At 41.7% G+C, this 14,754-nt stretch overlaps 1 protein-coding gene across 1 annotated transcript in view; it reads right to left on the reverse strand.

The window, feature by feature from the left end:
• Positions 1–13,367, reverse strand: part of Proser2 (proline and serine rich 2) — a 37,038-nt gene extending 23,671 nt beyond the window's left edge. Inside the window, exon 1 of the mRNA XM_004854566.3 lies at positions 13,210–13,367. The gene's annotated coding sequence lies outside the window, so the exon portion shown is untranslated. The remainder of the gene's footprint in view (positions 1–13,209) is intronic.
• Between the last annotated feature and the right edge of the window lie 1,387 nt (positions 13,368–14,754).

Consider the following 14,754-nt stretch of genomic DNA (forward strand, 5'->3'; position numbering starts at 1 on the left):
ACTAAACACCTTTAGGGGGATCCTATCATTAACTCTTCAAAAATTATTGTGAAAACTTTCTTAAAAGAAATCCTGCAGACATCTAAAAACAGATTTTAAAAACTATTTTTCACTCCATTTCTCTTCACGTTTCAGGTGAATCACTACAGGTCAAATGGCAATTTAAGAGCAAGGTGATGGAACAAGAAGATTCTGAGAATGTACACTTTTTGTAAGTTATCATTATTCCAAATAGTTAAAAAAAAAAAAAAAAAGGAAGACTTAAAATGTTAAATAAATGCCTCAAATGGATCTCGTGTAAACACTCACTGTAGCCATACCAAGTATGCTGGCTGGAGCAATGCCTGGCAAAGGTAAATAGATGTAGTGCAGCTAAATCCTTGGGCCCCAGAAGAGCCAGACTAAGGTGGGACAGGCAATGTGGAGAAGACAGACTAATTCTTAAACTCTTCCAGATTTGCCAAATCCCACCCACTGACTCAGCTTGAACATTGAATCACTTCCCAGGAAAGGAGAGGGCTACTAGACAAAGAGTCTTCCCCTGCCCACATACACACCAGCGAGATGGAACATGGGAAGGGAAGTGCTGATTCACCACACAGCTCAGGAGCTGGGGCCCCAGCAGTTTGTGGGGACCTTCAGAGTTGTGCCAACGCTGAGCGGTGACAACAGCCCCTGGCAGCCCTCAGAGTGTGGCCAGATGGTGTCAACCTTTTGAAAGTACACCTTTTTCCTGTTTGTTATAACTTTAAAAGCTGTAAAACTATAATATTTAGACTGCTGAATGCAATTCTCTTGAAATAATATGAGGAAGCTAACCAGGATCTTCCCAAAGGTAGGGGTGGTCAGAATGTGAATCTTTGATCTCTCAAAGGATGGGGATTTTTGTGGTTTCCTAGAAACTGCAAATACGGAGTTGCATAGGAGGTCCACTGTCCAGCAGTTTTCTGAAGGGTAGGGCAAGAAAGCAAGCTTCTTCTCTTGTCTGTCCTGGAAAGGGACACCCTGGGACCAGGACACACGAGACACAGAGCAAACAGGCTTGGCGGTACTGACCACAGCTATGTCTATGAAGGTCATTACTACTTTAAAATATTCACTTTCCTCATCTAATCAAGGGTTCACTCTGGGTTTTCAAAAAGTGCACACTATGAAAAGTGAGACCAAGGTCAGGCCACATCAGCCTCATGGATCAAGAAGCTGACTGCTACCCAGGAGGAGAGTATGATTCACTAAGAAATCACAAGTTCACACGGGAAAAGCAGGAATATGAGGCTTGTGTGCTAATTTTCTTTTATTCTAATCCAGTTCCTGTGTTTATTTCACATTATTTCCTAGAAACAGCCTTCTTTTGGTAAAGTCTAGTTTACTGCTTGAACAAGAGAACAAAGTCACAGATGTCCCCATCTTAGTGAACCTGCATCTGCCCAGCATGTCTGGTCAGAAGGAAAGCAGCCACAGTAGAGGAAAGCCCCAGAAGACTTGCTAGGCTGTGGCAGTGAAGCAAATGGACCTTCTGAGGAAAGATGAACACCCAGGACCACTTACAAAATACTATGCTTTGTCCACCCTGGAGTGAGTGGATGGGACGCAGAAGAGAAAGGCAGCTCCTTTCACCTTCCCCTGGACATTCCAGAAAGAACCTAGAATGACCCACAAGGTATGCATAAAGCCCTCCTTCTGTCATCACTAACTCCATCCCAAACCACCACAGTCAGGTGTACAGCACAACCCAAGTAACTACTCTACGTATTCCCATTGTTTACCTGAGATCTCTGGGTTATTGAATCCCAGAGCCAATCTTCGCTAGTCCAAGGCCCTCAATAGGCCTAGGGACTTGTGGCCTCATCACACAAAGCTTTGGAGGCTGCTTTCAAGGACTCCTCCCTTCTTCTACCACTCATTCACACAGCTGCCCTTTACAAGGTCAGTTGTATCCACTTCCTTGCTGGCCCCACTCCCCAGGACAGGACCATGGCTCCCACCTGCACTGCTGCCACAACCATCGAACTATTCTCCCAGCTTCTTATTGTCTATACTCTCACTGTATTATTCTGCTGAGTTAACCTCAAAATACCACTTTCCTAAAAGCAATCATCTTTAATCCACTCACAGCAAGCTGCAGAATTGAAGTTTTATCATGCTTGCTCAATCTGAACTTTCCTCTTCCTTTCTAGCCTAAGCACGGTGTTTACCATTTTCCTACTTCACACTGAGCAGAGTCTCCTACTAGAGACAGACACCAATCCACTGGAGCACTCTATGCACTGCTTCTTCATCCAGGTGCTCTGTCAGAAGCTCTTTGGGACACAGACCCACACCTACTGAATACATTTATGGGTCAAAGCCTGCGTGTATGTATTTAGAAAGCTGATGCCGTATCTCATTGACTCTAATGGAAAACAGACATGTAACTAAGTTCAGTGCCACTGCAGGAAAAATGGAAGAGCAGAGGAGGGAGAGCTAACACTTTCACAGCAAATGAGGAAACCTAAGGCACGCCCTGAGAGAGAGTTACGATTTAAGGAGACTGCTGGTTAAATTCTGCTGCAAATTCCAAACAGAGAAAAGCAAATAAGCAAAGATATATACATGGCCTATTTGAACAATGGTGAATGAGAGGGTAAAGCACTGGCATTAGCTAAGGCACAAGGTACAAAATGAGTGGAAACAGATAGAGAGAAGTTCCAATGGAGGGATGTGGTAAACTGGACCAGAAGACTGAATCTTGAACTTCACCAATAGGTGACAGGGAGCCAAGGAGGGTTTATACCCAAGGAATGACACGATCATACATATAGTTTAGAAATCTGAAAATATTTAGGACAAGTGATAATAGAAATGCTACATATGAAAACGTATGGGATGCAACTAATGCATATAAATGCTGATATTTAGTGAACGAAGCATCTAACTTAAGTTATAAAAAAAATTAAGTGGAATAGACATAACAAGAAAACAAAGAACCTAAATTAAGTAAACAGAATAACATCTGCAGAGTGGGGCAGGGTCAAGGTGCGAACCTATAGATGAGGGCAGAACTGATGCTCCACTTAGGTGCTACTCTTGATCATCATTCCTCCAGCTTCCACTCCCAGAAATTTTGTGAAGATCGGTTCCAAAATCTAGAAAAAATGATCTTAGCAAAGAAATTACCTTTAAAGCTACACCCTGAAAAATTACAATATAATAATCTAACAGCCAAACATATTTAAGAAAATATGTTTTTCTTGACCTTCAAGAACATCAAAAATGAAAGAGCCCTGCCGTGGAAACTGTTTCTGAATCACCACAGCTCATTATCCTGAGTGGGCTTTTTCATATGGTTAAATAGTGGGTGAAAATAAAGATCAGTGAACACAAAACAGCCATTGTGGGTCTGCCTGCTGGTGGCTCTTGACAACAATTTGTTCATATGAACATGCAATGAGTGTTTTCTAAGTGACTTTTTCTAAGCACTTTGCTCTGGTTTGCTCAAAGGTAGGAGTCCTACTTTTACAGTTTCAAACTATTCTGTGGTGATTCCTGTTTGTATCTAAATACGTGTGTTAACAAAATTGAAAAAAAGTATTTTTCAGTGCTGAGTCTTGAACCCAGAGCCTTGCAAGTGGTCTACCACTTACCCCCTGCCCCCCAAAATGAGTTTTATAATAAGAAGTTTATTAGGAAATAAAGCTATGAAAAATGCCAAGACGTACAGTTTTGTCAATTCATAAGTTAAAAGAAAACTGAGTACCAATATTCTTTTCTCTTAATTTAATTATGGTTTTAAAAACATTCCGAGACTAAATTAACCATTTCCTCTTCTGAAAGGAACTTACAGACTACTTCCATAAAAAACAGGATTTTATGCTAGTTATCACAATGCATCTGGACAGCACTGGGCACAACTTTCTGCTTGTCTTGTTTCACACCTGAAACATTCCAATGTCTGTACCCTTCTGTCCCACACTGCACGCACTAAAGTTGTACATGCAGACAAGGAGCCTATAAAAAGCTGACCTAACAGAAAGGTAAAAGAAGTTGGGGGTCCTATAATTTTCTTTCTTCTAAGTATTCTCCCAAAACTTTTAAAAAAATAAAACAAATACTAGTACAACATTTAAGTAGTAAACTGCCAGACATTTAAATTGCCTTCCTAAAATCCTAGACTGCTTTTGGTAACATAGTTGGCAGTTTTTCTCTTGTCTTTATTGCCAAGGAACTTGCCCGTAGGAACACAGGCTTTAACCTGTCTCTCTAGAGTATGGCCTCATCTCACCTCTTCCACTTCACTTTCCATAAAACGAACCCTTTTACCCAGCCCAAGCCTCCTTAATGTGCCCCTCAACTGTGAGTGCCCATCTCTGCCTCGCCTCTGCCCACCTCCCAGCCGTCCCAGCCTAGCTCAGGGAGACACCGAACCTGCCAAGCCTTTCCTCTAGGGTTCCACCCAGCACTCGGCTCTGTAACTGACTGCTTCTGGACCTGCTGTTTACATCCCACCACTTGGTAACTACAGGATGACATTTTTGTCACCGTGATACAATTGATCACATCAGGTTTCTGCATGTTTTTTCTTCAATTAGATTATAAACTTTTCATAGGCAGAGTTCTTTCTTTAAATAAAGGTACAACATTTTGGATACCATTTGTCACAAAATATAGACTTAATCAATATCCATTACTTAACCAAAATCCCTATTTTAAATTCTAAAGCCACCTTCTTTAAAAAATATTAGAGCATCAAAAAAAAATTGGAGCATCATAAAAACATTTTTGATCTAAAATAAAAGTTTAAAAATACTCTGGAGTACTTTCAAACATGTCAATGTTGTGATAATCGTTCTTTGTTCCTCTATTATTTTGCAGGTCAAATCCTTCAACTGTAGGGGAAATTAATTAATTATAAATTTCAATCAAGGGCAAATGGGACGCATAAAGGAAGTAACTTAACAGAGCATTACAGAATATACTTAGCTTAATAACAATATATTAAAAAGATGGGCCAGGTGCAGTGGTGCATCCCTATAATCCCTGTTACCTGGGAGGCAGAAGCAGGAAGATTGTGAGGTTGAGGGCAGCCCAGGAAACTTAGCAAGACTCTGTCTCAAAATGAAAAATAAACCCAGGGATTTAGCTCAGTGGTTCTGCTGCCTGCCTTGCAAGCGCAAGGTCCCAAGTTCGATCCCTTGATCCCTGGTACCAAAAAAAAAAAAAGGGGCTGGCTATGTAGCTCAGTGGTAGAGTGCCCTGGATTTGATACTTTGTATCATACGCAAAAAAATATGCCATCAATAAATACACTAAACACATTTAACACAATATTAACATGTAATAAATGTCAATATGAATGTGCTGTGTATCAACACATTTGTGACCAAAATTAACCTCAAAAATGGGCCTCCACACAAATGAACAGGTCAATAAGTATGTAGCAACTCTTTAATTTGGGCTGATTCTCAATTTTAAAGAGTCTTGCAAAAAAAAAGAATGTGTCCAAACACATTCACTAAGCAAACCAGAGTACATGCCAGCACTGCAGATCAAAGAATACTCTCCTCAGGTAGAAGCTGGTGGTTGCTAGGAGTGCTCCAGGTGTAGAGTTTTGTACTGGAGTTTGAAAATGCTGATGCAGCCAAGGGTTTAGCATCCTTTCCATGGGGTTTTGCTTTTCCTTGGTTCTGTTTATTTTTGGTATTGGGCATTGAAGCCAGGGCCATGATGGATTCGCTCCACCCTCAGCTCCTTCCTTTTTCTTTGAAGTAGGTATTCCCTTACTTCTGAAATGTAAGAAATTAGGGCCTTAAATTCTAACTGGCACTCAAGGATTTTAAAAATTTAACAGGCTAATAATTTTACCTCTTTGGAAGCACAGACATGTTTTCATTTAGTTTTAAAAGCCCTTTCTGAGTAACCTAGAAAAATAAAGAAGATTTTAAGTGTATGTGAATAGTTTCAACTATTACTAGGAGGCAACAATTTACTTAATGCAGAATTACTGAAGGGAAGTAACTGATTAGCCCACACTTAAGTAAACAAGCTCACCAAGGAGCCTCACCTAGGTAGGCAGGCTTAACAGTCCCTGAGGGACTGAATTAAGACATGAAAATCAGATTTTCCTAAAATAAAATCTCACCTGCAGACACTTTGATTGGATGTCTGATTAGCTCTGAGTAACAATAAAGTACGGAATAGTTCACAAGGAAGCAAGCAGGAAATTATCAGCAAGAGTGAAAACCTACTGAGAAAAGTTCTATCGAATGAAACTTTTGCAATGACAGATATACTGTAAATTTTTTACTTTTAGTTTGTTTTTTAAACACTGATATTTAAATTGAGTGTGGTGGCACATGCCTGTAATTCCAGCACTCTGCAGGCTGACGCAGGAGGATCACTACGTAGCCCTGGCCAGTCCGAACTACACAGCGAGACCCTGTCTCTTAAAAAATAAATTAATTTAAAATACATATATATATTTAATATGGACATTCTATTTCTAGATTCTTGGGTAAATTTTTTAAAAATAGAAGAAAATTCCAGTTTAATTTACTCTCCCTTTGTGAAACAACTCTGTGTACTTTCTCTATTCAGCAAATATTACTAAGTACTCACTACATGCTACACTGGTGCAATCATACATATTTCTTACTTGGAAGTAGTAATTACACCTTATAGTTTTACAGTGCCTCTTTGTCCTGGGAAGCTTAAAATTCTTAGCTGAATTTTTCACCCATCCTCACAATGAAAATAAAGGGGACTTGGTTCATGTTCATTTAGCATTTGGTATTTGTAACACCTGGTTAGACGGAAGCAGTGATCTAATTTACATATCTTATCTCAAGTCCAACAGGTTTAAATGAAAACCAGAGGAAAACAAAGCTCATATAAGACCTCCTGCTGGGTCAATCCATGCACCCAACTTCTTACTAAAAGTTTCACAACCTCTCTGCTGGCTCTACTCAGGTGCTGGGAATGAGGACATTTCACTTGGGGATGTTACATGCTTTTTTGCTTTTCAGGATCTTCCTACACCTTTCTTAGTAACTCAGCAACAAATTTGTCAAGAAACTTCAAATCCAGACCCAGGGGCAGAAATACTGTACATCCCTCAATTTTAATGGGAGGAGGGAGCAGAGGGTTCTTAGTTTTTTCAGACAGGGTCTCACTATTGTAGTTCAGGCTGGCCTTGAACTCATGATGTAGCCCAGGCTGGCATGGAACTCACAGCGATCCTCCTGTTTCAGCCTCCTGAGTGCTGGAATTTATAGTGGACCACAATACCCATCTCTTCTTAGGACTTAAAAAAAAACAAACAGGGTCAACCAAATGTTTGCTTGAAAGAAACTGGATGACTCCAAACAATAGTTCAGATGTTAATATTTTTCAAGTTCAAAAACTGCCTACCAATTTCTCTGGGAAAAAACAGAGCACCTTTAAGTACAAAAGTAGAATTTGATAATTATTCAAATAATAAAAAAGGTCAGTTGGCAGCTTAACATCAGACTTGTAAGCCGACCACATTGGAAAACAAAATAAAAACTAACCTCACCATGAAATGAGACTTAGCTAAGAAATACAAGGTTTAAATATACAGCATTTTTCTGTGAATTTTCAAAGTCACTGATTAAATTCTTAATGTAGTAGTTGAAAAAGGAAGGTCTAACAACCGGCAGCACAACTGGATGGATTCAGACAAACAGTGGAGTGTCAGTTTTCTATGGTTACTCTAGTATTTGTAGAATAGAATTGATAATTTGCATTGTAAAAAGGTGAAGTGTTCCTTGTGATTTTATTTATGTTGACACTAACAAGTTTTTCCACAGAAAATATCTCTAAAGTCAAAATAGTAGTCAACAGGAAAAAAACCATGAACACACAGGATATTTATGTCATAAACACTGAAAGAATCTGATGCAGAAAAGCTGCCTGCATTGCAGGAGCTCAATCAAATAGAGTCACTGGTCACCTACTGTATACACAGGCCAATTTATTTTTATCACACAAGGAAACAGGTACATAGCATCCAAGACTCACAGAGCTGCTTCTGGTCCTTTACCTGAGCAAACACTTTTGAAAACTATTTTTGCACCAAGAACTCTATTTGACATTTGATATTTTCAGGTTGTCTTCCCCTTGTGTTTTTGCTATCTCACTTTTATACCTTCACATCTCCAACCTCCCCTCCTCACTCCTGAACATTCTGCTCAAGTTACTCCCTCATGGTGCAGAAGTCTACTCCACAGCAAAGGCAGAAACCAAGATCTGCTATTACTACTGTACTCCTAAGCCTTCCATGGTTAATGCCCCCAAATTAAGGGCTAAGCTCTTTCAGCATGACAATCAAAGACACAGTCTCAGTGTCATTTTCTTCTTTCCTCCCATAGGCCCAGCTCCAACATTACACTCTGCAGTAGCTACTCGGACATCCCAGAAGGAAGAACCTGTGTCCTCTGACCCCAAAAGACACGTACCTTACCTCCTTTATTAGATCAGAACATCTTAAAGGCAGGCACTACTCCTTATTTACCTCAGTCTTTTCAACTGTGCATAGCATGATAGCAACGTGAATATGCTCTAAACCCTTTAAGCCTTCTGTATACAGGAAATACCAAATGCTCCATTTGGTGAGGCAGCAATGTGCCGTCTATACTTGTTTATAGTCTAGTATAAAAGAGGACTTTTTCCCACACAAAATAATTCCTTCAAATATCACTATATTTATACTTCGGTTCACAAACTTAATTCATTCCACAATTCTGGAAAAGACAGCCACGCATGTGTTTGTGCAGGAAAGACACTGCAGTCTCGCTCATCACCTGATGCAGAGTTTGCAAACAAAAATGAAATTTTGCCAAACGCTTCTGTTCGCAAACCAAATTGTTTATAAACAAAAGTGTTCGTGAACCAAGGTACCACTGTAATTGTGCAAAATAAGCTACTTTCAATACTCTCCGAGAACTGGGTTTTTACGGGAAAGCTGTGCTGAATCAGTAATTTTCAAGGTCTGAGAAAGGCCTGAGGTCATTCACCCCTCAAATTTTACAGCCCAGGAAACCAAGTCCCAGAGGGTAACATAGTCAACCCCAGGGTCACAGCTGTCCAGTCATGAAACCTGAGGCAAATCCCCTCAGTTCCAGTGTAATATGGTTCTTTTCCTCTATGACCCATTACCCCGTCAGTTTAAAAAATAAAATGTAATCTATGCACATCTGTTTCTAGGCCCAATGATTACCTAGGGCTTGGCACTTGGTGGGTGGTCAGACAGTCTACAGATACTGGTGAATGAACCACTGAACACCCCAGGCTTTTGGATCACTAAAACAGGCCTAATATTAAATATTTCAAAGCACCAGACAATTGGCCTCGTAGGAGAAGCAGCCTAAAAGAGAAAGCAGAAAAAACACCACAAGAGAACAAAGAATTGAAAAGGAACATAAAATATATACCAAATCCTATAAAAATAACTACACTATGCAATGCAACATTTTGGTGATAGGAAATCTAGTACAAAAGAGAATCAAGTTCCTAAGAGATAGTTTCCTAAAGAAGATGTATACAGTGATTGCCCACCCACCTACCTGCAGGGGATACTTTGCAAGATTTCCCAGAGGATGCATGGAACTGTACAGTGTTTTCTTCCTAGAGATACATACCATGTTAGTTTAATTTATAAATTGGAAGCAGTAAGAAATCAGCAGCAACTAGTAACAATATATTGTAACAAAGCTGCGTGAAGGTGCTTCTCTCACTTTCACCTTTGATTGCTCATGGCACTCCAGTATTATTCTCAGACCATGCAGGTAAGTGAAACTGAGGAACGCAAAACCGTAGGCAGATGGGGGAAGCCAACTATTCGAGTAAATGGCCAGCAAGCACATGCATGGCGCTAAACAGTATTAGTCATTAGGGAAATACAAGTCAAAACCACAATGAGATACTGCTTTACACTTATTAAGATGGCTACAATTAAAATAAAAACAACAACAAGAAGTGAAAAATAACCAGTGTTGGCAGGGATGTGGGGAAACTAGAACCCTCAGACATTGCTAGTGAGAAGGGAAAATGATTCAGCTGCTGAAGAAAGCACTTTGGCAATTCTTCAACAAGTTAAACAGTTCCCATGTGACCCAGGATTCTACTCAGCTGATAATAGGTGTTCAAACAAAAAATTCAGCATGATTGTTTGGCACTACTATTCTCAACAGCCAAAGGTAGAAACAACTCGCTATCCATCAACAGATGAACGTATAAATACGTAACATATACATACAAAGGAATATTATGCAACCATAAAAGGAATAAAGAACCAATACATGCTACAACATGGATGAGGCTTGAAAACAGTACACTAAATGAAAGAAACCGGAGACAAAAGGCCACATATTCTAAGATTCCATTTATATCAGTGTCCAGAATAAGCCAATGGACAGAGACAGAAAGCTGATTAGTGGTTGCCAGGGTAAAGGGGGAATGCGCAGTGAGTGATTAATGGGTACAGGTTTCCTTCTGGGATGATAAGCTCTGGAACTAGACAAGTATGATAGTTGGGGAACACTGTGAATATACTGTCATTGCTTTGCACACTTTAAAACGGTCAATTTTATGTTATTTTGCTCCAAGAGAAAGTGAAAATCAAGTCCTTATAGTGCTAGGTCTTTAGAAATATCTTTTATGAAGACATACACTGATAGCCTGGCACAAGGTGCATGTCTGCAATACTAGATATTCAGGAGGCTGAGCAGGAGAATCACAAGTTCAAGGCCAGGTTGGGCAAATTAGTGAGACCCTGTCTCAAAATATGGGTATGTAGCTCAGTGGTAGAGCACCTGCCTAGTATGCACAGGGCCCTGGGTGTCAATCCCCAGGACTGCAAAACAAAACAAGCAAACAAAAAACCCCCAAAGATGTGCGTTCCTAAAGAGCTAGCAGATCCCTCCGCAATAAGGCAAGATGGTACGCTTTACGCACTCTATGCACCCTTCCTCACCGCACAATGAAATTAACGTCGCTGGCCTAGAAAGGGATAAGGACATTATGCAGGGATGCAGCTTCACCAGGGTCCTTCCCAGATGTGCGGTTACCAGTGATACCTCTATGGTGACACTACTAGTGCAGAGTGCAGTGCCTGTGTGGCCAGAGGCTGTCCGAGAGTGGCCAGCAGGCTCGCTGCTCCTCGAGAGGGGACTGTCGCAGGCTGTCAGGGCAGAGCTGCCATGCCCGGCCTTCATGGAGAGCACGAGCCACCAGAAAGTACAGTGGAAACTGAAAAAGAACACTGCCCTTCACCAGCAAAGGAAGAGCTCAAGTTCTGGGATGCTCCTAGGATTCCCCTGGCACATCCCAAATGACCTCGATGCCACTGGCAGCTGTCCCACAACACTGCTAAGATGGACTTGAACTTTTTGTTCTGCAGGACTCCCTGTGCTTAGCTTTCTTCCACCCAAGCCTTTCCCTTCTCTCCCTTCAGGTTTCCAGGCTCCACTCTACCTCTGTAGTTATCTGAGCTGATCTTCAGAATCAACACAGGGTGCCAACTACAGGCTCCTTAGGTGCTGAGAACTTTTGAGTCGTTTCAGGAGCTGATAAAGGAAGGCTTACTTGATCTGCTTTTAATCAGTTTGGGCCATATGGCTGTTATCTGGAAGTGTCTGTATGTCCAATAATGAGTCAGGACTCAGCACATTTTAAGTGGTCAGTCTATAAATATTGCTGAACGAATTAATGAACACGCCAGGGCTGCAGGCAAATATCCTCTGCACCGAAGGGAAAGTCAAACATGCTCAACTGTTCTTAAAAGCATCATTACTCCTTTCAAGTTGATTCTCAATTATCACTCTAATTCTGAATTTCTGACGTTTAGTAATGGAGAAAATGCGTTACTTTTAAATGATCCGTATCCAAAATTTTCAAAAAGAAGCTCATTTGAAGTGCTGTTTACCAAGGAATATATCCAATCACTTATAAATGAGTATTACTAGTCTGGCCAAGAAAATATACAAGATTCCTCCACACATACGCTGTCAAGTCTGGCAAGAAAGATTTTAGACAACTTCGTCCTTCCCAACCAATCCCAAGTAAATAGGGCATTTGTTTGTATTTCCACACTGGCTGCATGAACGAAAATACCTCCTCCACCTAAGAAAACAATCTGTAACATTCAGACATGAAACTCTGAGGACTAAATTTTAGTGCATACTAGAGCCCTAAGCATATAGTGCTTAAAAAAATTAAGCAAAAAAATATTTTTAATACAGATTCTCCTGTGAGCATTTTCCTCAAGTTTACACTTACACCTGGTTTGGTGTTTTATACCTTTCAGAAATAAAGTTTTTAAAAAGTTGTTCATTAAAATTGGAAGCAGACAGAATCTCCTTCCTACAGTCTCCAGCAAAAGACATGACCATTTTATCCTTTTTAGGAGTAAAAAGATGCACAAAATCATTTTTCTTTACTCTTCAGGTTTTCTGCTTTGCACCAACTAGGTTCGGGCAAACAATTCGAAGTTTTCTCAGGTTAGTTCTCGCGGTTAAGAAGACAAAAAACCCCAAAAGCTAGATCCTGAATTTGGACTCCGTAAAATAATACTGGGAAATTCCAAAGCTTTGGAGGAATACTGGAGTTTACTTTATTGCCTTTTGTTAAACCGTATCACCTCTGCCACGTTTTCTTCTCATTTTTTTAGTCCCTCGCCCGGGTTCCCTGGACAGGCCGTACACGTTCCTGCGTGATCCAAGTATCTGGCGGGCCGCGGCTGACATACACCTACTGATCCTGTCGCGCAGGACCGCGGCCCCGCAGGTGCCTGGGCCAATCCAGGACCCACGCCCCTCTCCGCAGCGCCGGGGACCGCGGTCCCGGGTGGGAAGTCGGGGGCCGGCGCCCTCGCGGGGAACCGGGGCAAGGCGCTGGGGACAGCTCGGCGCCCGAAGTTCAAAACACGCCACAAGCCCCTACGCCCCACTCCCACAGGAAACCCGAGTCGGAAACAGCGCGCCGTTCCCAGTGCCCGACTCTGAGATCCCGAAGAGGCTGGCGCTTCCCGGCGCGCTCTCGGCGACCTTGGGGCCGCAGGGGCCGCAGGGGCGCAGGGGCGCGGGATCTCCCGACCCGGGACGGGGGCACGTCCGGGCGCCGCCGCACCTCCCTGCCCAGTCCCCTGGACTCGGTGCGACCGGATTGGGGACACCGCGGCGCGCAACCTGCCCGGGGCCCGAGGAGCGCACTCACCTGGCCGGAGCCCCTTCCAGGGACAGCAGGTGCCCACGCGGACCACGACCCGGAGCCCAGCGCCGGAGCCTCCCCGAGTCCGCGCGCCTCGCCAACTGCCGGACCGCCCCGCGTGCTCCCAGCTCCCGGACGCGGGTTCCCGGACGCACGCTGCGCGCGCGCCCGCCCTCCGCACTTAAAGGGCTAGGCCCCGGCGCCCCAGGTGTCCCGGAGGCCGCCTCTCGGAGGTCCTCATACGGTGGTGTGAGGTTTAAATTGGGGGACAATCAGTCCCAATTCCGATCTCGAGTTTCCCTCTCCGATTTGCGTTTGGAGCTCTGAATGAGACAGGACTCCTCCCCCTATCCCATCATTAGCTTTGAGAGGCTATATATTTTACGTAATGATAACAGTAACTACCATTCGTTGAATATTTATGTACAGACATCATTTCATTTAAGTTTTAAAACAATTCTTGGTTTCTTTCCTTTCTTTTTTAACCATACACTTAGTTTTTTAACACACATACAAATTGTACGCATCTGTGGGGTACCATGTGATGTTTAGATATATGCATACATTTATCGTGTCCAAATAAGGATACGCATATCTAGCTCTTCAAACACTTATATCTTGGTGATGAAAACATTCAAAACCTTTTTTCTAGCTTTTAAAAATTCTCTGGTTTAAAGAAAAAAAAAAAAAAAATCCTCATGTTCCCTGGGGAATAAACTGGGGTTCGGAGAGCTGAAGAAGCTTGTCCAAGAGTTTTTGACCCCCTCCTTGTTATTTTCATCTTTATCACTGTGGAAATATCTACTAAGGTTACTAGCTAGCTGTGGGAGGCTTTTGTAAGTGAATGGAAGTTAATGTTACCCATGTTTCAGAAAGGTGGAACAACTTGCCAGGGAAGGAGAAAGCAAGGCATATAGGATTTTATTAGTTGTAGGGTTTGCAATACACTGGAATGGCAAACATTATAACAATCTTTATTCCAAAAATATTTGTGTTGATTTCATTTCACAGAAAACTAAGGAAGCGGCTGGCTGCAGAGAATGATTGAGTCACACACCTTCCAGGGCTAAACCTAATTCCTTAGTCCTTAGATCATTTCTTTGCCCTCCCCAGGAACAGATACCTGATTAAAGGGAAGAAAACATTTTCTCTAATAACACATTGGCCTCACCTAACTCTCTGCATCTTTAATTAATGTTTACAAAGCGCTTTAATCTACTCAACATGCTGGTTAATTAGCCAAGCATTATTATCCCCCTCTTTCTGAACCAAATCCAAGAGAGAATCAATTCTGACAGTTCCTAATCCTTGGTGAATACTAGACCTAAGCTTTCCGATTATGATTTTTCTCTCTTAAACTTTTGTCCCATGGTGTGTTAATTATGGTTGCTTTCATTATGAAGTCCATTAGTAAAAAGTAATAATAGGTAACAGTTGTTTTAAGGAATTCAGATGATAGAGAATGAAAGACGCTTTGATAAGTGTTTTCCAGAATTGTTTTTTCTGTTTTATTACTGTTCTTTTTGCTTGATTAAGCTTTTATGGTGAAGA

This window comes from Heterocephalus glaber, unplaced genomic scaffold (assembly GCF_053883595.1).
Source record: "Heterocephalus glaber isolate CG9 unplaced genomic scaffold, H.glaber_assembly_v1.0 deba00001472, whole genome shotgun sequence".
Lineage (NCBI taxonomy): Eukaryota > Metazoa > Chordata > Mammalia > Rodentia > Bathyergidae > Heterocephalus > Heterocephalus glaber.